Source organism: Achroia grisella, unplaced genomic scaffold, assembly GCF_030625045.1.
Source record: "Achroia grisella isolate CSIRO2021 unplaced genomic scaffold, CSIRO_AGI_Agris_v1 utg2870, whole genome shotgun sequence".
Classification (NCBI taxonomy): domain Eukaryota; kingdom Metazoa; phylum Arthropoda; class Insecta; order Lepidoptera; family Pyralidae; genus Achroia; species Achroia grisella.
Genome location: NW_026712776.1, coordinates 108,509 through 135,292, shown reverse-complemented (window position 1 = coordinate 135,292; position 26,784 = coordinate 108,509). Strand labels below are relative to the sequence as shown.

The 26,784-nt window shown below is 34.4% G+C and overlaps 1 pseudogene; it reads left to right on the top strand.

Annotated features, from left to right (window-relative positions):
• The window catches only part of LOC131843201 (uncharacterized), a 131,187-nt pseudogene extending 128,432 nt beyond the window's left edge, over window positions 1-2,755 (top strand).
• Window positions 2,756-26,784: the final 24,029 nt, after the last annotated feature.

Here is a 26,784-nt window from a genome sequence, read left to right as displayed (position 1 = left end):
TGAGATTATTATTATTACTATTACTAATTGTAAAATTGAATTATTTTAATAAAAAAGTAAAAACCACGTGGACGAACACGCGCGCAACAGCTAGTCTCACATAAATGAAACCTTAAAATTTCGCCGCAAGCTTTTTAAAACAGTCTTCGTCGTAACAGAAGCTCTATATCACAATGCAATCTTCTTTTACATGTACATAAAAAAAATATTTACATAATTTTTATCTGTCTTTTATCCTTGTTTATCTCTGAAACGGTTGGACCGATTTTGACGCTACTTTCACTAGCAGATAGCTAATCTTATAAGGAGTAACTTAGGCTACTTTTATTTTAGGAAATTTATGTACTTTAATAAAAAAAAAGGTAAATCCCACGTGAATGATAATACTAGTAGCCGCTAATCTAACATATATGAAGTCTGGAAATTTCCCCGCAATGGAAATTTCCCTTTTAAAACGTCTTCGTCACTGCAGAAGCTTTATATCACAACCCAATCTTCTTTCATAATTAGAGTGGCTTTTACCTCAGATGCCTCCCTCCCCCTACTGCGGGCGTGGAGGGGAGGACCACCTCTCGTCCTTTGAGAGCGCGCCGGCTCATTACCTAGGACTTAGGTAGTACGTTTTAGTGCTTCAGTAATTAGGTAGCTGAACAGTAGCGGTACGATGGCTTCTTTGTAACATTCAAACGTACCTACCTATATTTTATATATTATATATTTACTAGCAGATCAGACCACGCGTTGCTCTGGCTAAGGTTCTTGAATAAAATAATATTGCGATTATAAATTGAGATGTAAGCTATCCTCTTTAAAGTTGGATCAAATTGCACATAATGTGCAAATCAAATTTGCAATCGGTTCAGTAGTTTAGGAGTCCACCGCGGACAAACAACGTGACACGTAATCATTGCATAGTATAAAACAAAGTCGCTGTCGCTGTCCGTCCCTATGTATGCTTAAATCTTTAAAACTACGCAATGGATTTTGATGCGATTTTTTTAAACAGATAGAGTGATTCAAGAGGAAGGTTTATATGTATAGTAGATGTACACCCGAGCGAAGCCAGGGCGAGTAGCTAGTTTTTATATACACAGATCGCACCTAATATTGTTAGAGCGAGAGCGTCACGCCATGACGCTTTCGCTATACATATAAACCTTCTTCTTGAATCACTCTGTCTATTAAAAAAAATCGCAAGAATAGAATAGAAATATTCATTATTCGAACAAATTTAATAATGACGGCCTCGGTAGTTTGGTTTGGTACGCCGCCTTGCTTCCGATGGTCTCGGGTTCAATTCCTCGTACAGTACAAATTGTATTCATGAGTATGATTGTTTCTGTCTGGGTGTTTTCTGTGTATATATGTATGTATTTACAAAAAAAATGTATCTAAGTATCTATATATAACAGTTATCTAGTACCTACCTATAACACGAGGTTTGTTTAGTTTGGAACTAGATGGCGCTGTGTCCAGAGATATTATTATTATATACATAACATCAATAAATCTGACAAACATATATTAGTTTGTCACTATCGTGCTATAAAAAAAGTTAGCCAATCGTGAAAAATTCACTAGAATAATTACCAGGTGAAACCGCGTGGTGGTCGACCTGGTATGGTATATTGCTAGTAATGAGGGTCTCCCATTACTAATAACACCTACCCTTACAGCTACCCCGGCCTATAAACTCTAAAGGTAGTAAGTTCGAATCTTTCGACTCAAATCTTCGAATCGCCGACTTTCCGTCATACTCGTGAACGGGTGCTGCTTGTAGGGACTGGTCTGCTCTAATCACTATGACTGATTTCCTCTTATTAATTGTTTAACCAGTTGGTTATATATTCAATATTTTTTCTATTTGAGTATTTAATAGAATTAGTGCTAATTGGTGGTTTGTATTCACACACTTAAACTTAAAAATGTAAAGTAATAATAAAATTATTTAAAAGAGCAACACGCAAGTTTCTTGCTCGTTCTTCTTGTGATGAGACAGCTTTCCGAACGAGCGGTAGATTAAAAAATGTAATGACTATTCAAAAGTGCTTCAATGTAAGTTTATTTGAATAAATGATTTTCTATTCTATTCTATTCTGCTAAGCATCTCACCTACCTACAGGTACAATTAATATACAGAATGATTTGTAAATATAGGCATACGTAGGTAATTTAGTTTTTAAATAGTTATACATAAAAAAAATAGCTGGATAGGATATTTGATTATGTACTTTAAATTCGGTCACAATAAGAATCACTTTTGTACCACACAATAATATTAAGTATGACGTTGTTTTTAGATTAAAAAGACATTACTGCATTCTCATGAAAGATCGTGTAAATTATAAAAACTTTAGTAGGTATAATGGTCTAAAGATAGATTTTTATTGCAGCTTCCGAAGGTCGCGGGTTCGATTCCTCGCACTGTACAACTAATTTCCATATAGGACTATGTATGAACTCACAAAATAAATATCGAAGTATGTTGAAATTTTTGTAAATGGAATATTTTCTATTATTATTATTATAGGATATAGTAAATATAACATTATATATACCTACAGGTACAACATTGCTATTTCACATTTCAGGCGTCGATCTCCAACGCCCGGAAGGACGCGGCGCGCCCACCTCCATTCTAAATTTAGCACACCTCAAGAAAACATCAATCCCAACAACACATGCGCAGAATTTTCACCGCGACCACACCACACCTGACGCGACAAAAACGACCACCGACCACGACCGCCACTGAACGACTGAATTCAAATTCAAATGTGGAACACTGCACCTGTATTGGCAGGTATACCTGTCTTTACCTTGGATCCAACCAATCAGCGCGCAGCTCACCTGCGCAGCTCGATAAAAAGGGGCGTGGTGCGAGTGTAGGCGGTTGGCGCACCTGTGCGCACCTGTCGCCAGGACAGGTAGGTAATGTTGGCGGGAAGTGTTGCTATTGGTGCGATTGTAACCGCTCACCTGGCAGGTGGCGTTCAACTCAGGTATTGGTTGGTGGAAATAGGTCGCGGTATATAGGTCACGTGGATATCTCCGCGCTATGTACCCGCAGCGATATATATGCCCATATAGTATGTATGGATGGGAACGTATTTTAAAGCTTGCAGACGACATTTTCCTCACCCAGATATCATCTGTTTCCAGGATTATTCTATAAGAACTCATCTTATAGAATATTCCTATCCAATCCATACAGCTTATAAAATATACTAGCTGTACTCACGACTTCGTCTGCGTGGAATTTAACAACAAAGTAAATTAGAGTTTTTTTCTAAAATATAAGTAGCCTAAGTTACTCCTTATTACATCAGCTACCTGCCAATAAAAGTCCCGTCAAAATCGGTCCATTTTCACAGGCAGACAAAAATTGTAAAAAATGTTATTTTGGTGTATGTACCATATTTATATTCATATGCATGTAGTAAAAAAAGGTTATTTCAATAATACAAACAGACACTCCAATTTTATTTATATGTATAGATGTATATATGTTAGTAGGTCATTGTCTATTAAAAAGAAAATTAAATGCGCACTTATTTAAAACTAGATACGAGTGCTCTGTCACTTTCTGTCTAATTAGAAAAATAGTTGGAAAGAAAAGGAGAAAATAGTTCAGTAATAGCCAATTATGATTTTATGAATAAAGCGGCCATTGTGCAGTTTTAGAGAATGTAGGTAGATAAAGAAAAAGCAATTCTTTAGCTTGGAATATCACTATGTAGAGCATTATTAGTATAAAATTGAAATTAGTTAAGTTGTCTAGTACTAACATCACACAAGTTCTATAGGATGGATAGATTCTTAGTAATGTGACGTAATGAACTCATTACTGCTATGTACCATGCCAGGTTGACCTCCACGCGTCCCCCGTCCCAGGAAACCATCATGGTGAATTGCCATTTACTAATATGCACTAACTGTCGGTCCCCCCCGTCCCAGGAAACCATCATGGTGAATTGCCATTTGCCAATATGGACTAACTGTCGGTCCCCCCGTCCCAGGAAACCATCATGGTGAATTGCCATTTGCCAATATGGACTAACTGTCGGTCCCCCCCGTCCCAGGAAAACATCATGGTGAATTGCCATTTGTAAATATGCACTAACTGTCGGTCCCCCCGTCCTAGGAAACCATCATGGTGAATTGCCATTTGCCACTATGGACTAACTGGCGGCCCCCTCCGTCCCAGGAAAACATCATGGTGAATTGCCATTTGCCAATATGCACTAACTGTCGGTCCCCCCGTCCCAGGAAACCATCATGGTGAATTGCCATTTGCCAATATAGACTAACTGTCGGTCCCCCCGTCCCAGGAAACCATCATGGTGAATTGCCATTTGCCAATATGGGTTACTTGACCTGAACTCATGCTCATCTTATCATCTTCAGGTGCCCTGTCTTCGTAATCACCTTGCGGAGGTGGGTGTATCATTCCAATATAATCCATTAAAAAAACACGAGCTCTGCCTAGCGTGGGACTAGATAGTGCTGTGTACATTATTCAGGGACATTATATTATTATTACTAGCTACTCGCCCCGGCTTTGCCCGGGTGTACATGTATTATACATATAAACCTTCCTCTTGAATCACTCTATCTATTAAAAAAAACCGCTTCAAAATCCGTTGCGTAGTTTTAAAGATTTACGCATACATAGGGACGGACAGACAGCGACAGCGACTTTATTTTATACTATGCAATTATTATATTAGACATAAATAATTCAAAAATATATAGGTACCTAAAATCAGTGGAAACCCACATTATAACGTAAAACTTGCACCTACATCACCGTACACGAGCAGGAGGGATGATTACAGGGGTAGGGGGTAAGGGTGGTAAGCAGGTCGAGCCGAGTTTCAAGACAAATTGTTGAGGGGCGGAGGGGAGGGACAGAAAAAATGGCGCCCGGCTGACGTCGGTCATCGTATCTCGAAATAGAAGACTGAGATGTAAATTCAACAGGTATATGAGATATCTACAGTAAATACAGACAGACAGATAGAAGTAATAATGACTAGTGGTCAAATTAAAAAAACATCATGATTACATAGTTACATAGTATAAAATAAAGTCGCTGTCGCTGTCTGTCCGTCCTTATGTATAATAATAATAATCTCAGGACAATTCACACAGCGCCATCTAGACCCAAGTTAAGCTAGCTAAAGCTTGTGTTATGGGTACTAGATAACTGATACATATACATAGATATTTTTTTCGAAAATGCATACATATTACATTTAGAAAATACCCAGACCGATACAAACAATCATACTCATGAATACAAATTTTTGTGCCGAGCGAGGAATCGAACCCGCGACCATCGGACGTAAACGGTGTGCTAGACCGCTAGACCACCGAGGTCGTCATTGCTTAAATCTTTAAAACTACACAACGGATTTTAGAAGCGGTTTTTTAATAGATAGAGTGATTCAAGAGGACGGTTTATATATATAATACATGTACACCCGTGCGAAGCCGGGGCTAGTAACTAGTAAGATATAAAGGAAAGGCAAACAAACAGCGTTGTAAGAATAACAGTGTTTGCAGAAGAAACCGTAACTTATAACGAGCGGGTGGGAGGCGAAATAAGAAGTTATCTCAATAATACATGTACACTCGTGCGAAGCCGGGGTGGGTAGCTAGTACCTTTATAAAATGCTACATTATTGAGTAACATTTGACTAGGTAATTGTTGCTAGTAAAATTACGTAAAACATATATAAATAAAATAAAAAAAAAAACGTGTTCTTTGTTATATGTTTATGTGTTAAGTGATCCCAAGCAACAAAGATGAATTGCATCTTCGAATAACCATATCTTAATTATATAGATATATAGTGTAGTGATGTGCTAACTCGTAATAAACATGACTCGAGTTAACTCGAGTTGACTCGAGTTACCTGGAATAAAAAAAAATATTATTTCGAACAATTCTAATGTTTTTGGGCGCAGCTAGCCTTGAAAGCTTCACCGAACTATAATGGGCGAGTAGAAATGGCACTTTAAAGCCGCGGAAGGACTTATAGAACGCATAATCATTTTATTGATATCATAATCGGTCGAATATGTGAAAAAAAATAATAACAACCTCAAATCAATACTGAAATATTTGTGACGAGTGAAAATTGTATGATATGAAAGAAATGATCGGAAAATTTCATGTCATTGTCAGTTCGATGACAGAATCATGCTCTCGCTCTTTCACTTGATTCATTCATTTACCAGTTGAATTCTTCCAACTCGAGTTGGCAGAATTCAACTCGAATTATGCGCAACTCGAGTTAGTAACTCGAGTTGACACATCTCTAATATAGTGTCAAAAAACTATAGTGGCATATACATTAATTCATTGGATCTCGACCTCCACGAGGTTCCCTCTGGAAACTATTGTTTATAAACAAGTAATCGAGCCCGCGACCATCGGAAGTAATATAGCGGTGTGCTCAACCGCTACTTGGGACTAGATGGCGCTGTGTGAATTGTCCTGAGATTATTATTATTTCTATTACATCTGCTGAACCGTAGGTATATTTTTATTTAATTAACATAGCTAGCAATCAGAACCAACTTGTTGGTAAGCGTCGTCTATATACACTAGCTTTATTACCGGCGTTGTTTAAACACCAGGTCACATGTTGAGCGGAGCGCGTTTTTTCATGAAAACTCAATTGACTGATTGGATTTTAATGAGTGGTAAACGATGGAGGCCCGAAGGTCGACCTTCGATGAAAAATACTATAAAAAAACACAAGCACACGCGCAAAGACTCGGGTAACAGTTAGTGAATATTATACTATCATGATTGTAACCATAGATCGGATAGATAGAATAGTATTTACTGAACTGACCGTGAATGAAGAAGGACTTATTCTTCATATATAATGAACTAACTGTGCCCGCGGTTTTACGTGCATGAAATTTGTAGTGTTATGCAAAAACAAAACATCTTTATTCATGTAGGTCTATTACAGACTTATTACAGACATATTATGATATGTCAAATCTACCGTCAGTTCGGAATGATTTCGAGATGAGGAGAACTGACAAGAAACAGCTCGTATTCTGATGTTGGTATAAGCTTGTAGGTCATTATGAGTGCGTAGCGATTTCTATGTTGATTATCGCATGCCTCTTACTTGTTATACTGTAATTATTTATATAAAAAACATATATTAAAAAACAGCAACACACAAGTTTCTTGCTCATTCTTCTTGTGATGAATCTGCATTCCGAATGAGTGGTAGAATCAAAATATGACTATTCAAAAGTGCTTGTAATGAGTTTATTTGAATAAAGATTATTTCTATTTCTATTTCATTTTAGTCACTTATGAACGTAATTTTTTTTATATTATATTTTATTCCCTACCGTCCAGTTCAATATAGATCCAATTGAGAAGAACTGGCAACTAAACCCAAATCAATATTTTATTTATTAAAACTAGTTAAACTAACCTGCAAACATGGGGTGGTAGCTACCAGCTACCATAGCGTGCTGTTCATATTTAATTCAGACTGCCATCACCTCCGGACGGTGACAGTCACGCCTCATTACCAAGTAACAGGACACGTCGTTAGCACGCTTTGACGGTGTCACGCCGAGTTAGGCCGGATTCAACTAGGTCAAATCGCAAACATAGTATCTATCTTTATGTATGAATACTTATATATTGTCTCTTGGCCTAGCCGGCACGATAGGATGAGAGATAAGATAAGAGGCAAGAAATTCTTAGTAGGGACTAATAGAATTGAAATAATCTTTATTCAAATAAAGTTAATATAAGCACTTTTGAATAGTCACATTTTTAATCTACCACTCATTCGGAATGCTCATCGCAAGAAAAACGAGCAAGAAACTTGCGTGTTGCTCTTTTAAGTACACATTAACAAGAATTAGGCATGCGACAATTAAAATAGAAGCCGCTACGCACTCAATCTTTGTGCAGTCAGGTAATACTAACAATGTATCAAGATTTAGTTCAGTAAAATTTTAAATTAAACATAATGTGACCAATATTGGCGCAATATATAAAAATAAATCCGCAAATATATGAATAATAATATTCAAACAGAAATTTGATTTAAATTGCCGGGAAAGGGATGAAAAAATTAAAAAGAGGGTTGAAATACGCTTTTTTCAAAATAACTAGATAACGGTAAGAATTATGAAAAAATGTTTTAAATAAAATTTGTAGAGAAAAAAAATTCTGCACGAAACAGGTCCCTTTCATTTTTTCATTATCAGCTGTTGTTTAGGTACAAAAATAAAAAAAAATAACCAAAACTAACAGCTGAACGATCTGTAAAAGGGGAAACATGTGTAATAGTATTAGTGCTTATATGTGTGATGTGCGTGCATTTAGAAATTTTACTTATTTTTAAGTAGTATGTGAATTGGCTGTCTGAGTCTAATCAATTAATAATAATTGGTAGTATAATAATAATAATAATAATAATAATAATAATAATAATATTTTGCCATCTCTCTCCTTAAGAGGGGTGATGAGAATTTTTGGGAAAAAAATAATAATTTATATCACACATATAGGTATATATATAATACAAAATATAGTATACGGTGTCTGTTTCACACTCATCTCTAATTTCGAGTGAAACAGCTGAAAAAATTATAACTTGCATGCGAGGACCGCGTGTGGGAATTAATTTCCAACCTTAACTTTGTACCAAAACTCTGAACTGATTTTTTTGCGCGAACCAAAACTGAAATCCGGACAGAGAAAGTTGGTTGAACACACGGTTTTAGAATTGCTGTGTCTCTTGTTCGATAAGCTACCTACCTACAAAATAACATCTTTTTCCTCAATAGAATAGAAAATTATTAAAATAGACTTACATAGAAGCAATTTTCAATAGTCATAATTTTTTTAATCTACCGCTCATTCGGAAATCTGTCTCACCACAAGAAGGGCCAGCAATGAACTGGCGTGTTGCTCTTTTAAATAATTTAGTTGTAACATTTTCAAGTTGAGATGTTGACGACCTCGGTGGTCTAGCGGTCTAGCACACCGCTTTACTTTCAATGGTCGCGGGTTCGATTCCTCGCACGGTGCAAACATTTGTATTCATGAGTATGATTTTTTGTGTCGGTCTGGGTTTTATTCTGGTTTTATTTTTATTATGTATGTATTTTCGAAAAAAATATCTATGTATTTATATCAATATTCCAAAAAAAAAAAAGGAAATATTAAAACATAATTTCATATTTCAAATTCTGTAGGTAGCTAGCTGTATTACGCGGCCAGCGCCGCGGTATTCCACTAGTGTATCCACGACTTTAGTCATGCTCACTAAAATGTCCAGACTTGTGGCGGCGTGGTGGGCCGGGACATTGGGCTCCCTAAAATATGGTCGAGCGCAGTGATGGCTGGCTCATCCGTCATACTCGTGAACGGGTGCTGCTTGTAGGGACTGGTCTGCTCTAATCACTATGACTGATTTCCTCTTATTAATTGTTTAACCAGTTGGTTATATATTCAATATTTTTCTATTTGAGTATTTAATTGAATTAGTGCTAATTGGTGGTTTGTATTCACACACTTAAACTTAAAAATGTAAAGTAATAATAAAATTATTTAAAAGAGCAACACGCAAGTTTCTTGCTCGTTCTTCTTGTGATGAGACAGCTTTCCGAACGAGCGGTAGATTAAAAAAAATGTAATGACTATTCAAAAGTGCTTCAATGTAAGTTTGTTTGAATAAATGATTTTGTTATTCTATTCTATTCTATTCACGACTTACCCAAATTCTGTAGGTAGCTAGCTGCATTACGCAGTCAACGCCGCGGTATTAAACTAGTGTATCCTCGACTTAACTTATAACTGCAGGGATGCAGTTTCGTGTTATATAATTACAAGTATTTTGTGCATATTGCACTACATTGTGGGAGCGGGGCTTATTAAAATATGTCTGTATGTTGGTACACTGTACGGCTGTATGTTGGTACACTGTAGTCGTGTGGCGGCGACACGTCCGTGTGAACAATGTCTAATTTTCCGGTTTTGCTCGCGTAGATTGCGTGACACTCGCGGGAGTAGACCCGGGGCTGGCGTCCACTCCATTTACATTAATATGTACAGTTTTTTTAACACTGTTTATGCAAATTATTTCTGCTTTTTTAAATTGCCATTGCTTAGTGTAAGGTTGTTAAATCTAAATTTAAAAAAACCCAGGAATAGATGATGGAATTTCCAGGACTATTCAGTTTAAAAACAGAACGCAGTAATGGAGTCGCAATAGTTAAATTAATATGTATTGAAATTAAGTAATATTAAGTTCAACTAATTAAAATAGTCATAGTTTTTAATAAGATTATTAAAATAAAATAATATATTTACGTATATGTATACATTTTATATTAAAATTTAAAACTAATTTTAATTCTAACAAAAAATTAAATAATACTAATAATTATTCATTTTTGTGTTAATTTCATTTAAAATAACAAATAAGCTGAATGTCTATCTGAATTGTATAGAAAATTATCAATTTAAATTAATTTAAAAAGAACATTTATAATTGTGATAAATCACACTTATTTTTTTAATCTACCGGAAATTCGAAACGCAGTCTCATCACCAAAACAATGACCAAGAAAGTACTTACGTGTTATTCTTTTATAACATTTGAACAGTCATACCATTTTTTTTAATCTACCACTTTCATATACATATGACATGACATTAATCAAATTGTTTAATATTCTTCCTTTATTTATTTATAAGTTTTCAATGTTTTATAACTTCCCAGTTAAAATATTTTATACCGATTTATTAGCGTAATTAATGTATCAATGTGGATATTACTATAGTAAGCTACAACACGTAAGTACCTATACAACATTATATTTTAGATAAATATACAAGCTCCAGGACTAATTGCTCTGCTTAGTTTCTTCAGATAATTATCTCATAGTAATATATACAATGGGTTTGAGAATTAAATATTAAAGTACCTACCTATATTACTAATAGTATAAATTTATAAATAGATATAATGAATTCATACTGTAATGAGCGAAGAATCGAACCAGCGACCATCGGAAGCAAGGCGGTGTGCTAAACTGCTGTACCACCGAGGCCGACAAATGTAATAGAATAGAATAGAATAGATTAAAAAATCATTTATTGAAATAAACTTAATTTAAGCACTTTTGAATAGTCAATAATTTTTTTAAAATCTACCGCTCATTCGGAAAGCTGTCTCATCACAAGAAGAATAAGCAAGAAACTTGTGTGTTGCTCTTTTAAACAATCCTTGTAAGTTCACATTTACAAGTCGAAACGTGTGAATACAAACTACCAACCAGCACTAATTTATTTAGGCTCAAATATAAAAACACAATAACATTAAATCAGGTAGCTAAGTACCTTATTTTATTACCTACGATTTATTTGTTACCCTTTATTAAATGAATAATAATATGCTTTTTCAATTAACAGGGATTTGAACCCACGACCGATATTGACGAATAACGAAAGTAACAATCTAAAGATACGTTCATACACAGCTACGATACTAACAAGTTAAAGTTATGTCCATACAGTTATGTTCAGGTTGCAAACACGGTTTAGATTTTTTTTTTTTTTGATTTTTTTTTTTTTATATAGCATATGCTGGTGGTCACTCTATTCTCCCAAATTTGAATTTAAATGAAATAGTATTATTATAAATATGTACAACATTAAAAAAAAAAATACGAGCTGAGTTTCTTGTCAGTTCTTCTCATCTCGAAATCATTCCGAATTGACGGTAGATTTGACATATCATAGGAGTCTGTAATAGACCTACATGAATAAAGATATTTTGAATTTGAAATTTGAATACCCGGAGACCCGGGTAGGCTACCCAGGTCTCCGCTACCCGGGTATCCCAAACCTCGCCAGCAAACTTCGTCCCCCACCAAGTTTTGAATCTCGGGCCACTCGCTCTCATATCTTCTAACTATTTTACAGCGCGATCTTATGACTGCAAATAAAATTACTTGGTGTTATGCGACATTGTTACCTATAGAAAAGTTGCATGTCGTAAATGTGAATATTGAATGGTCGCAGTTCGAGTTTCGATGTGATTTAGGATTGAACATAAATATCTTTCTATCTGATTCTATCTTTCATACATAATATGTATATTTAAAATTCAAAATTCAAAAATTATTTATTCATGTAGGACATTTTAGCCGCTTATGAACGTCAAATTTTTACATTATAATTTTGTTTTTTCCCTACCGTCCAGTTCGGTATATAGATCCAATTGAGAAGAACTGGCAAGAAACTCAATTGAATTACTTTTTTTTTTAAAGCCAGTTTATTTACAATGTATTTTTATATAGGTGTCTATGTCTAACATTAAATGAAAATTCAGTGCATGAACAACTATTACCATGCACACTCGTCATTCAAGTAATTGTTTAGTGAGTAATAGGCTTTGCTCAGTAAATATGATTTAACAGATGTTTTGAATTTATTTAATGGTAATTCCAACATATCCTTTGGTATCTTATTGTAAATTTTTATATCAATTCCCATAAAAGACCTATTAACTTTTTCTAAACGATACTTGGGGACAGCAAGTTTGTCTTTAAATATACTTTTATATATGTACGTATATTAAAATGATTACTACCTATCATTATCATTACATAGTATAAAAAATCGCTGTCTGTCTGTCTATACGTATTCTTAAATCTTTAAAACTACGTAATGGATTAAATAAAATATAAGTGTCTGTTTGTAATACGAAATCCAAAGATTTTCCCTAAATATATATAGTGAAAAGCTGAGTTAGTACTACGGCGCTTTCATTAATAATTAATTTTGAATATTTTTGTCTAGCTGTTTGGTCTTGTTAATCTCTGAAACGAAACTCATCTCTCTGAAAAAACAACTTAGAAAATAGCTAAATCTATACATATAAATAAAATTGGAATGTCTGTTTGTAATATTGAAATAACCCTTTTTTACTACATGCATATGCATATAAATACGGTACATACACCAAAATAACATTTTTTTAAATTTTTGTCTGTTTGTTCCGGCTAATCTCTGAAATGGCTGGACCGATTTTGACGGGACTTTTCTTATTAGTTAGCTGATGTAATAAAGAGTAACTTAGGCTACTTTTATTTTAGAAAAATTCTCTAATTAACTTTTTTGTTAAATGCCACGCGGAAGTCGAGAGTACAGCGGCGGTGTTCAATTACCTAAGGTCGTATGTGTTACACTCCAATTCACACTCCAATTTTATTTATATGTATAGATAATGCGACAACTAGTAAAGACACAGATATTTTCTGTGCGACAACTAGATATTAAAATTAGGAATTGTAACTCTAAACACCAAAGCAACTCACAACTTTCTTACTCATTCTTCTTGTGATGAGTCTGTCAATAAAAGTCCCGTCAAAATCGGTCCAGCTATTTCAGAGATTAGCCAGAACAAACAGACAGAAGAACAATAATAGTATAATATGTTATTTTGATGTACCGTATTTACATTCATATGCAACACACAAGTTTAAAATCAATATTTATTTTAAAAGAGCATCACATAAGTTTCTTGCTCATTCTTCTTGTGATGAGTCTGCATTCCAAACGAGCGGTAGAATAAAAAAAAGTGTCTATTCAAAAGTGCTTAAATATTAAGTTTATTTGAATAAAGATAATTTCTATTTCAAACTACAGGTTTCGTAATACAAACGGCATATTAATATTGAGACAAAATTATAACTATTAGCTACTAAACAAGAATAAAAACAACAGTTTTTAAAAGTCAAACCACATCAAACTTGAATCATCGCTGTTTCAAGGTTATTTGGGCACATCACTACAAAATCAAATAGTTGACATAAGTTGACTGACTCAAGAAGAACTGAGTTAGTAACTCATCATGGAGTTTAAAAAAAACATATTTGGTAAACTCAATAAAGTTGCATCAGAGTACGAAGAGATTATATTGAGTTTATTTGAATAAACATTATTTATATTTGTTTATAAAATATGGTCGAGCGCAATGATAGCTGGCTCATACGTCATACTCGTGAACGAGTGCTTGTAGGCACTGGTCTGCTCTAATCACTACGACTGATTTAATCCTATTGTGTACTTAATATCTGGTCCTAATAAATTAGTGCTTGTTGGTGGTTTGTATTCACACGTATCGAATTGGAAATGTTAAGTTACAATGATTATTTAAAAGAGCAAAACGCAAGTTTCTTCTCCTTTCTTCTTAATGAGACAGCTTTCCGAATGAGCGGTGGATTAAAAAAATGATAACTATTCAAAACTCTATATATTGAGTTTATTTTAATAGAATTACTTCTACAACCAAGTATGAAGCAATCCAATAAAATACATTAAAGGAGCAACACGCAAGTCGTTCTTCTTGTGATGAGACAGCTTTGAATTGTCTATCGCCCCATAGCACTTACGACCTTAGGTAATTGAACACCGGCGCTAAATATATATTAAGTTTATTTGAATAAAGATTATTTCTATTTCAAACTACAGGTTTCGTAATACAAACGGCATATAATTGTCTATCGCCCCATAGCACTTACGACCTTAGGTAATTGAACACCGGCGCTAACTATATGCTACATAGGCACATATCATAAACACTCGACGCACACATATGTGCAGTGGTGACGTCACGCGACAACCTGTCGCCCGCGCCGTGTAATTAAACCCGTCCGAGGGTACGAGTGGTGGGCGTATCGATGATAATTGTGGCATCGATATCGATAATCGAGATTAAATTATACTAGTGGCCCATTACTATCTATATATGTATCAAAATCCCCTTTATTAAATCAAATCAAATATCAATATGAATTTATCAAAATGACGACTTGAAGGGATGCCTACGTCATAGTAGCTTTATGCATGCAAAGTCTCAGCCCGATCGGTTTAAAATTGACAAAGTTTCATACAAACTTTCATCCCCTATTTTATCCCCTTTGGGGTAGAATTAATCAAAATCCTTAGCGGTTGTCTACTCATATGCAAACAGGCATGCAGATAGATATTCTCTATTCCAAATGTACATGGAATCCGTCCAGTGGTTTGGGCTGTGCGTTCATAATCAGTTATATTTTTAGTCAGTCACCTTTGAGTTATATATATATAGATTAGTTTAAACATAAATGATTTAAATAGCTACTTATATGTTTTTACAAATAGTAGGAAGGTAGAAAACAAATTATATATATACCAACACAAGAGGTGTGAACATGAACACACAAAACATCATGGCACGTCCGTGTCTATAATAATAATAATAATGTCATACAGTCCGAAAATTTCTCGAAATCGATGAAAAGGATATAACACCAGTCACACCAGGCACACAATAAGTACACACACACTCACACATACATACACGCGCACACACACATACACACACTCTGCACTTACTTGGTTTAACCCCGTAATAAGAAAATGCTTGCAAAACCTGAGAAAAAAAAATTCCACTTAAAAACTATCCATCCCCATCAAAGGGAGATATCTAATATATATATAATAAAAAAAGTAATAATAATCAGGACAATTCACACAGCGCCATCTAGACCCAATTTAAGAATGTAAAGCTTTTTATGTGTACTAGAAAACGATACATATTCATAAATATATTTTTTTCATAAGTACGTTTATTAACATTCAGAAAACGCTTTAGACCGATACAAACAAGCATCTCATGATATATCAAATCTTTGTACCCTGCGATGAATCGAACCAGAACCATCGGAAGTAACACAGTTCGTAATCTGTTCCACCAAATGCGGCCGTCAAAATTGCACGATTGATAATTTCTATTCACATATCTTTATTCGTCAGCAAAGTCGATAACTAGCGTATATTCTTAATTTGAATTGCTTTTATGTTCACATTTATATGTTTGTTGAAATTATTTATTATAATATCGATATCGTAAGGCGACCATCTCTATACCCGACCCCCGCGGCACGTCGTTTTATTAAGGAGCGTTTTTTGTGCGGACACACGTGCTCGCCATACCTCCGGAGCTGTCTTGCTGAACATTGAACAATATTATGTACTTAGGTGTTATATTACTATCAACGTGTGAGGTGGGTCACAGTGTATTAATTCATTCTAGCATTGCTTGAGACACTTTAATTTTTGAAGAATTATTGAGTAAACAAATTTTTAGATACATTTTATCCGGCTTGAAGTATCATGGGGAAGTTTCGCTGCTATAATGGAAATCTTCAAAACTTTTTTTTTTTGTGAATCGGAATGGCAAACAATTTGAATGCCATGGTTGAACTACATGCAACTATCGCCTACATACTACAATTAGATCACTACAGACGTTAGGTTATATCAGGGTAAATACTTAAATATTTTTTTTAAATACATTCATAATATTTACAGAGAACACCCAGACTGATACAAACACTATACCGATACAAATGTTTCTATCGTGCAAGGAATCGAACCCGCGACCATTATAAATCAAACAGTGTACAAACTAAAACACTGTCGCCGGTATATCGTACATAAATATGTATAAATGAAATGAAATGAAATGAAATGAATATTTATTTCTTAAAAATGTGGTTTTTAAGATCTTTTAGTTTCACACATTTTGTCATTTCTGACATGCAACAGACAAAACAAATGTCAATTTTGGTTATTATTCGTTGAGTCAATATTAAGGACATTATTTATAATATGAGTATGTCAACTTCGTATTAATGAAATATTTATATATTATACATGTCAATGTTTTTAATTAAGTAAGTACTCCTGAACACTGTAGTAAGATTTGCTGATTAGCCATCTATGTAGTTCTTTCTTGAATTTATTTCGACATAAATTTATAATTTCACTTTTAGGCAATTTATTATATATTTTAATCGAGATATTAATTGTCAAAAAAGTAATTTCTATTTTAAAATGCATTCAGTTGAGATTCTTGTGAGTTCTTCACATATGAATCTATATACTGAAATAGACGGTAGGGAAAAAATGTTACAAAAAACATCATATACCTACACAAATTTCTTGCTCGTTCTACTTGTGATAAGTCAGCTGTCCGAATGAACGGTAGATTAAATAAATAAATATGACTATTCATAAGATCGATCACCCGTCCAATATTACGACAGCCTGAGTCGAGGTTCGAACCCCTAACGGTGCCCTCAGACTAAAGTCGTATCCGTCAGGCGGGAGATGGCCTTCAGCCGCTCCATAAGTCCGCGGGTTTGGAGCGCCATCTAGACTCGCCCCTTATCGTCCGGTGAAGCTGTAAAGGCCAGCTGCGGCCAACAGCATTAGTAGTAGTCCGAAAAAAATTTAGTAATTCAAATAAACTTAAATTTCGACAATTTTAGTACATTTGAATGAAGAATTTTATTCTATTCATGAGCGGATAAAATTTCCTACATGAATTAATTATTTTACTTTGATTTGACTTTTTTTTTATTTGATTTAACTTTTTTGATACATGATTCTATAATTAGTAAAGTTAGAGTTATAAAAAACTTTTACGGTTTCTAGAAACCAACACTGTTAAATGAGTTAAATTGTAATTAAAAAACTGTACTGGAATAACCAATTAGTTAACGACAGTAACAAAGTAGTGGCAGTTACTGTTAATGACTCATTAAGAAGTGGCTGTGCACTTAAGAGAGTGGTCAACTTTTTTATTTAAATAGAATCATGTGATGGTCAACCTGATAATACATCTTTTTATAGCATAGGAGACAAAGGTGCTTACGGATGACCTGATGGTAAGTGATTACCGCCGCTCATGAGCACCCGCAACACCAGGGGAATTGCAAGTGCGTTGCCTTACAGAATAATAACATATTTATGTATTGGTATCAGTTATCTAGTATCCATAACACAAACTAGCTTTACTTGGGTCTAGATGGCGCTGAGTACATTATCCTGAGATTATTATTATTATTATTATATATAAGGATGGACAGACAGCGACAGCGACTTTATACTATGTAATGATGATGTTTTTTTAGCTTAACTTGGGTCTAGATGGCGCTATGTGAATTGTCCTGAGTTATATACATATGTTACGACCTAGCATGTTAAAAATTCTTCTCTTTTAAAAAAAATTCCACCTTCGTTGTAAAACGCGTTCAAATTCAAATTCATATTCAAAAATCATTTATTCATGTAGGACATTTTAGCCGCTTATGAACGTCAAGTTTTTACATTATAATTTTTTTTTCTCTACCGTTCACATCGATATATAGATCCAATTGAGAAGAAACTCCATTGAATTACTTTTGTTTTAAATCCAGTTTAATTACAAATCATTTATATAGGTGTCTATTTCTAACATTAAATGAAAATCCCCAACACGAAAACTATTGCCATGCACGCTCGTCATTCAAGTAATCGTTTAGTGAGTAATAAGCCTTGCTCAGTAAATATGATTTAACAGATGTTTTGAATTTATTTAATATTCCAATATATCCTTTGGTATCTTATTGTAAAATTTTATACCTTTTATTTATCTTATCTACACAAAACCGTTAAATAATTCAAAAAAGTTAAATAAATCATAAAGTTCATATAGTACAACTGTGATAACCTTTATCTGTTGGAATAAGCCGATATAGATTGTGTTTATCATTTGTACGTTTGTACGTCTGTATATGTCAGCACCTAACGAGGCGACCTCTGATAGCATGGAGCTAGGTGCTGCCTGATAGAGCACCTTTAGTTGCCTGATAACTGATAGAATACTATCAGTACACTGCTATCAGTACAGAGAATTAGTTTTTTTTATATATGATAATGAAATGGTGCACCCGCCTGCGCTAACGGTTTACGCTGTCGGGGCACCAGTGGAGGATGATAAGATGAGCATGAGGTCAGGTCAGTTAGCCCATCTTGCTAAATATCAATTTACTAGGGGTAACTGCGTGGAGGTCAACCTGACATGGTATATTGCTAGCAAGATTTGTAAGATCTGTCCAACAATCCCCAATCGTTTAGTGAGTAATAGGTCCTATATCCTTTGGTATCTTATTGTAAATTTTTATACCTGATCCCATAAGGATATTATTTTAATATATAATATAATAATTAAAAGACCTATTGACTTTCTCTAAACGATACTTTACAACGTCCCCAAGTATCGTTTAGAAAAAGTCAATAGGTCTTTTATGGGAATAGGTATAAAAATTTACAATAAGATTTACAACTACAATTCTTTAGTACTTAAGGATACATTAGAACTTGGTGAAAACTTGCTTAAAGCGAATAAGACCGCCTTTTGTTCATAATTTTCTACTTATTGTTTTTTTTTTCTTATTATATTTCTTCTATGTGCACAATAAAGAGTTTATTATTATTATTATTATTATTAAGTCCAACCGGTATCAAAGCCGAGTTGGATTCTACTCCAGGAATTGTGATTTTTCGTTTACAACGGTCAAATATTAGGTAGCTGAGTTTAAGTGAGGTTCACGAATGTAACGGTGTTATTTTACATGAGTGGCGGTTATCGGCACGAGATAATGAGTTAGGTGTCAGATAGCGTTCCAAGGAAGCTGGGTCAGAGGTCAGAGTATATAGGTAGATAGTCTGTTATACATCTATATATATAAAAATGAATTACTGCTCGTTAGTCTCGCTAAAACTCAAGAACGGCTGAACCGATTTGGTTAATTTTAGTCTTGAAATATTCGTGGAAGTCCAGGGAAGATTTAAACGGTGATAAAATATGAATAAAAGAAATAGTAAAAACAACAATTTTATTTTTCCATACAAATTGCTGATACCTGTGCGTTCAGAAATTTATTGCGTAACTAAACTTAAAACAACCTTTGACATATTTAAATTTGAGGGGGAACTGAGTTTGCGGGTCAGCTAGAATGTACATAGATATATGTATTACATAAATCTATGTATATACTAGAAAATCGTACATTTATATCATACTAGCTGTGCCCGCAGTTTCATCCGCAAATTTATAGCCTATATGTTATCCTGATATATAAGCTATATTACTGCAAAGTTTCATCAAAACCTGTTTAGTAGTTTTTGCGTGAAAAACTAACAAACGCCCATACTCACAAAGTGTTGTGTTTATAATATTATTAGGATACAATATTTGACCTACTTTGAATAAAACTAGGAGCTTCATTAGGTTTATTTTAAAGATATCGGTGGTCTAGTGGTTTAGCATACCGGTCGCAGGTACAATTCCTAGCACGGTGCAAACATTTGTATTTACGAGTATCATGGTTTGTATCAATCTGGGAAGTGTTTTCTATATATATTATAAAATAAAAATCTTTGTATTTATATCGGTTGTCTAGTACCCATAACATAAGCTCTACTTACCGTGGGACTAGATGGCGCTGTGTTAATTGTCCAGGGTTATTTTTTTATTCTCTTTTTATTTGTTACATGTTTCTAGCACATTCTACCATTCTCCACTGGTGCCCCACCAGCGTCTACTGCTACTCAAATCGGGTACATCATTAGAAATAGATATAGAAATAATCTTTATTCAAATAAACTCATTACAAGCACTTTTGAATAGTCAAATTTTTTTAATTCTACCACTCATTCGGAATGCAGATTCATCACAAGAAGAATGAGCAAGAAACTTGTGTGTTGCTCATCGTGTCATTCCATAATCATTCACTAATTTGAGTCTATTCTCGTCAAGCAATTCTAAACCAGACCTAAACAGCATAATACGTCCAACTTCAAGAAACATGTGATTGATAGAAGGTAAACCAACTTGTGCTAATTATGTATAGTTCAATCACGAACGAAATCGAATATTGCATCACTAATGTGATGTTGTTATATCAATCTTGTAAGACATAGTTGTGCACGCGACTTTATGCGTGTTTAGATTAGTAGCTGTCTTCTTTTTAATTAAAAATTTCATTTAATTAAAAATCTCCGTATTGTGTGTAAGTTTCGAAGCCAATGACACGCTGTTATGTTACGTTCTGCTTGTTCTTTAAGTATTCCGGCGTGAATATAGATAGATAATGATAGATAGATAGATGTATTATAGATAGATTTGCAAAATTATATTTATAACATACTAGCTTCCACCCGGGACTTCGTCCGTGTAAAAATAAAATAAATTAATTTTCTAAAATAAAAGTAGCTCATGTTACTTACCTTACCTTAAAATATTACCTATCTGCGAGTGAAAGTGCCGTCAAAATCGGTACAGCCGTTTCAGAAATTACCAAGAACAAACAGTTTGAAAAAAAATGTAGGTATATATTGTTTATCTTACTCTAAAAGCATTTAGTGAAAAGCTGTTAATTTGACTTAATTAAAGTATAAACAAACAAACATTTAGATTTTATTTATTCATATAGATCGTCATCATCATAGCCATGCATTTATGTCTGTATATCTTATTAATATTGCAAACGCGAAAATTTCTGTGTATGGATGTTTGTTACTCTATAACGCAAAAACTACTGAACGGATTTTGATGAATGTTTACAGTAATATATGTAGCTTATACATCAGAATAACATATAGGCTATACATTTCACGACGGTGAAACCGAAGTCACAGTCAGTATTTATATAAATATAGACTCTAAATCATAAAATTTATGGTCTATAATTATTCCTCACGATCTAACTGTATCTATTACAATGTATTTAGATAGGTACCTATTTTCCTTTATAAAACAGTCTTTAATGAGTCGACTAGGTGGAGTGAGCACAACACACAGTTCCAAGGAAGCAGGGTCACGTAGTTCACAACTTATCTACCCGTCCACGTTTATATACCTAACTACTTTATTGTTGATAGTAATATTATGATCTGTACGTATATATATAACTCCATGTTCTGGTTATCTCGCTATTGTGACATTCATTCATACAATGTTTTTAAATTATGAAAAAATCTTTCCCGAATGAACTTGTAATAGAAATAGAAATAATCTTTATTCAAATAAACTCATTACAAGCATTTTTGAATAGTTATATTTTGATCGATCCCCCGTCTAATTGAAACGGGGACCGATGTTACGACGGCCTGAGCCGAGATTCGAACCCCTAGTGGTGCCCTCAGACTAAAGTCGTATCCGTCAAACGGGAGTTGGCCTTCAGCCGCTCCATAAGTCCTTCTGCTGGTTTGGAGTGCCATCTGCACTCGCCCCCTATCGTCCGGTGAAGCTGTAAAGGCCAGCTGCGGCCATTAGAGTAGTCCGAAAAAACTGCAGTCCATTGCTGGACATAGGCCTCTCCCAAGGATCTCAGTACATAGAAAAAATCTTTTATAAACTAAAACAATATAACTGCTTAAAATTAACATCCTCAAAGGTAGAACTAGACACGATGTCTATCTATATCTGATTCTTCCTTATTCCATTTATTTGTGGTCGGCATAACATGTTTTTCTCTTCCATTCATCCCTGCTCGCAGTCATCTCGTTATTTACTACCTTTCTTACTATATCTTTCACACAGTCCATCTATCTTTTTTTCGGTCTTCCTCTACCCTTATAACCATCCACATTCATATGAAACAACTTCCTTAAAATATTATCTTCATTCCTACACATTAAATGCCCATACCACGACACGACTCATAAATTTTAAAATGTCCAATCTCCGCCATCTTTCTTTTACGTAAATGAAGATAAAAAACTATTACCTGCGCAACCTGTTATTAAGTTGTATAAATAGACAATAATGTCATTCTATAATAAACCGTAACACCTTCTCGTAAAGTATCAAATTGAATGAACATAACCTCTTTATAATTATTTATTACTAAACAGAATGTATTACTAACTTCAACCTTATGTGTGAGGTAATAAGAGTATATTTTCTTAAAGTACAATTCGTTCGAAATTCAAAAAGAAACCGCCAGAACGTGTCAGCCATTATTTTGACAGTAACTGTAGTCGGCCACATATGGCTACACCTTCGCAGGTAAAACAAATATTTACATCCAATTTTGTTTTGAACTTTATTCCTAGTGCTGTAAGGTTTAATATTGAATGCGGGATGTTGCGTTAAGAGTCGAAATGTGCACAAAAAACGAATAAAAAGCGACCTTTGTACAACACATGTGGTGTTCGTGGAATAAAGTAATTAGTAATTGAGTGGCGGATCACATGTGGACTCCCAAGGAACTGTGGCGGTCAGGTTGGCACGGTATAGGTAGGTATACACCTACAATACCATCTGTTCTTTATTACTTAAAACTTAAAATAAGCGTATATTTTACAAAAAAAAAATACTGTAATGATATATCATTGTAAATATTTATATATCAGGAGATAGATACGATTTTTTTTTATTTGATAATGGAATGGTGCACCATCCTGGGCTAACGGTTTACACTACTGGGGCACCAGTGGAGGATGACAAGATGAACATGAGGTCAGGTCAGTTAGGCCGCCGTGATAAATTCACCAGGATGTTGGTTTCCAGGGGAAACCGCGTGGAGGTTATCCTGACATGGTACGTTGCTAGTAATGGGGTCATGAGTCCACATTACTAACAATCCCCGTTCTAGACCCTGTTAGGGCACGCAAACATAACATTATTATAATAGTTTTAAACTGTAACATAATTTTCATACATTTATCTATGCAGTAAAGTCCTTGAGTGGCGACCACGGACCGGAAGACGCAGCATGGGAAGGCCTCCAGCAAGGTGAACCGACGATCTGGTCAAGATCGCTGGAAGGCATTGGATGCGAGCAGCGCAGGACCGATCGTCGTGGAGATCTTTGGAGGAGGCCTATGTCCAGCAGTGGACGTCTTCCGGGCTGCGATGATGATGATGATGATGATACATTTATCTCTTATAATATTACATTAATTAATATTACATAAAAACTAAAAGTTATATAAATGAACTGTTCATTTATAATATCTATATATAAATATCTGTTGTTTAGTTTCCATAACACAAGTTCTGCTTATTTTGATCAAGCTTCATGCCACTAATAGATAAATCTGGAGGGAAAGGGGATTGTTAGTAATGTGAACTGATGATCTTATAACAATGTACCATGTCAGGTTGACCTCCACGCGGTTCCCCCTAGAAACCATCGTGATAAATTCTTGCTCAATATGTTACGATGTGCTAACTGACCCGACCTCATTCTCATCTTATCATCCTCCACTGGTGCCCAGCGTAAACCGCTAGCACAGGCGGGTGCACCATTCCATTATCATCCATAAAAAAAATCTACTAAAGCTTTACTTTAAATGCAATATGTAGTGATAGAAACTAAAATATCTCATTTGAATATGCGCTTACATTATAATATTGTTTTTTAAACAGTAAATCCTTTAAGTATTTTATAAATAGGCTATTATTATTCAAAATTCTTATAAAAGTATTCTTATGTTATTCTAATAAGAAAAAAACATCTAATAACATCACTCAGAAATACAGCAAACCGAGTGTGAAGTACAACTAACGCCATCTAGCGTCAAGTAGAATTACTAAACTGCACGCGCTGCGAGTTTCAGTTCATGAATGAAATGTTGAAGTTGATAACTCTAAATAATTAAATGAGTTCATATATTATTAGTGGATAATTTTTATGTATTACTACCTGTACCCGTGACTTCGTCTGCGTGGAATTTAAGTATATTTTTCTAAAATAAAAGTAGCCTAAGTTACTCCTTATTACATCAGCTACCTGCCAAAAGAAGTCCCGTCAAAATCGGTGCAGCCATTTCAGAGATTAGCCGAAACAAACAGACAGACAGACAGACAAAAATTGTAAATTAATGTTATTTTGGTATATATACCGTAATTATATTCATATGCATGTAGTAAAAACGGTTATTTCAATATTACAAACAGACACTTTAATTTTATCATCGTTATATAGTATAAAACAAAGTCGCTGTCGCTACTACGCAACAGATTTTGTAGCGATTTTTTTTAATAGACAAAGTGATTCTAGAGGAATGTTTAGACATATATATAATACATGTACACCCGTGCGAAACCGGAGCGAATAGCTAGTTTATATAGAAGATAGATTGTCAGAGTTGTTTTATTGGATTGTGACTATGAGTATGTTTATGACTTCAGCATGACGTCAACACTTATAAAGATTTTAATTATCTCATCTAGGATTATAATCATTAAAGTATAAAATTAAAATTACGGTCTCAGTGGTTTAGCGGTTTAACACACGCCTTACTTCCATTGGTCGGGGGTTCAATACCTCGCACGTTGCAAACTTGAATACAAATTCATGAGTATGATTGTTTGCATCTAGGTATATATGTATCTGTATGTATGTACAAAAAACGTATTTAATTATTTCTACCAGTTATCCAGTACCTATGACATAAGTTGTGCTGAACTGTCTAGATGGCGCTGTATTAATTATATAGGGATATTATTACTATAATTATAATATTTCACTACCGTACCACCCGCAAGAAACTAAAATACCATCCTGATCATCCGGATGAATGGCGGTCCTCCACAGTGCGGTTTTCTAGAAACATTTTGCCACTCACAACCACATTGTGGAATCACCTTCCAGCAATGGTATTTCCGAACCGATACGATATTGAAACCTTCAAGAAAAGAGCTTATTCCTTTTTAAAAGGCCGACAACGTACTTGCAATTCCCCTGGTGTTGCGGGTGCTCATGGGCAGCGGTAATCATTTACCATCAGGTGAGCCGCATGCTCGTTTGTCCCCTGTTATAAGAAATAAAAGAAATTATTACTTTGTGGAACAAATCTTGCATGTTACAGCGCTATCGTGGGACCAGTAAATTAGCGCGGATTTTTTTTTTTTTTGTTTTATTTATCCGTAACGGAAAGGCAAAGAGTCTAAGCCCATACAGCCGTTAGCGCGGAATATTTTTAGCTAACTGTCATTAACGTATTGACCTCAATTTACGCATTATCTAGTCAAGATCTAGGTCTTTTATTATAGAAAAACTAGGCATTAACTGATATTATAAATCCCATCAAAAACATAAATGTGAAATGATAGCCGAGTTTAATATTATGATATATGCCTTGATTGTTGACTGCTACGACAAAAGAGGTGCGATCTAAATGGGTGCCAAGTTCAATGGTCTGTCCTGAAATGTATTTAAACAATATAAAATATCATTTCTTCTTATAACACAGGATAATATATTGTACCCTAAGGTCTAACTTGGCCAGTTCTCATATACCTATTATTACTTTCTATTGCTAGTTACTACTAATAATAAAATAGGAACCGACAAGTAATATGTTTAGAACTTGCGAAGGCTACAGTATATTTCGTATATGAATATATATATATTCATTCCTTTATATTCACCTAATTACCTATCTGCATGCCAAATTTGAACTTCCTAGGTCATCTGGAAGTGGGTTATAATTTTGATCTATAGTTGATCAGTGATAAAAATGACGATATTTGGACGTTAATATCTAAATAACCGTTTGAGATATGTTTATGAAATTTGGAACACATATTTATCTCGCAAGTCTCAATATATGAACCAAATTTGACAGGTTTATGTGAAAGAATTTTTGAGTTATGAGGGGGTCAAAAGTGGCTCCAAATGGTTCGTGTAAATATATACACGGTGTTGCTCGCCAGTTACTTGAAACTTGGCTTGACACGCTACCGCGTGTCTAGATACTAATGTAAGAGATCTTAAAATAATTACGCGAAATCTATCAAATGAAGAAACCCATGGTACGAACATTTGTATTCATGAGTATAATTGTTTGTATTGGTTTGTGTATTTTCAATATATATATATATA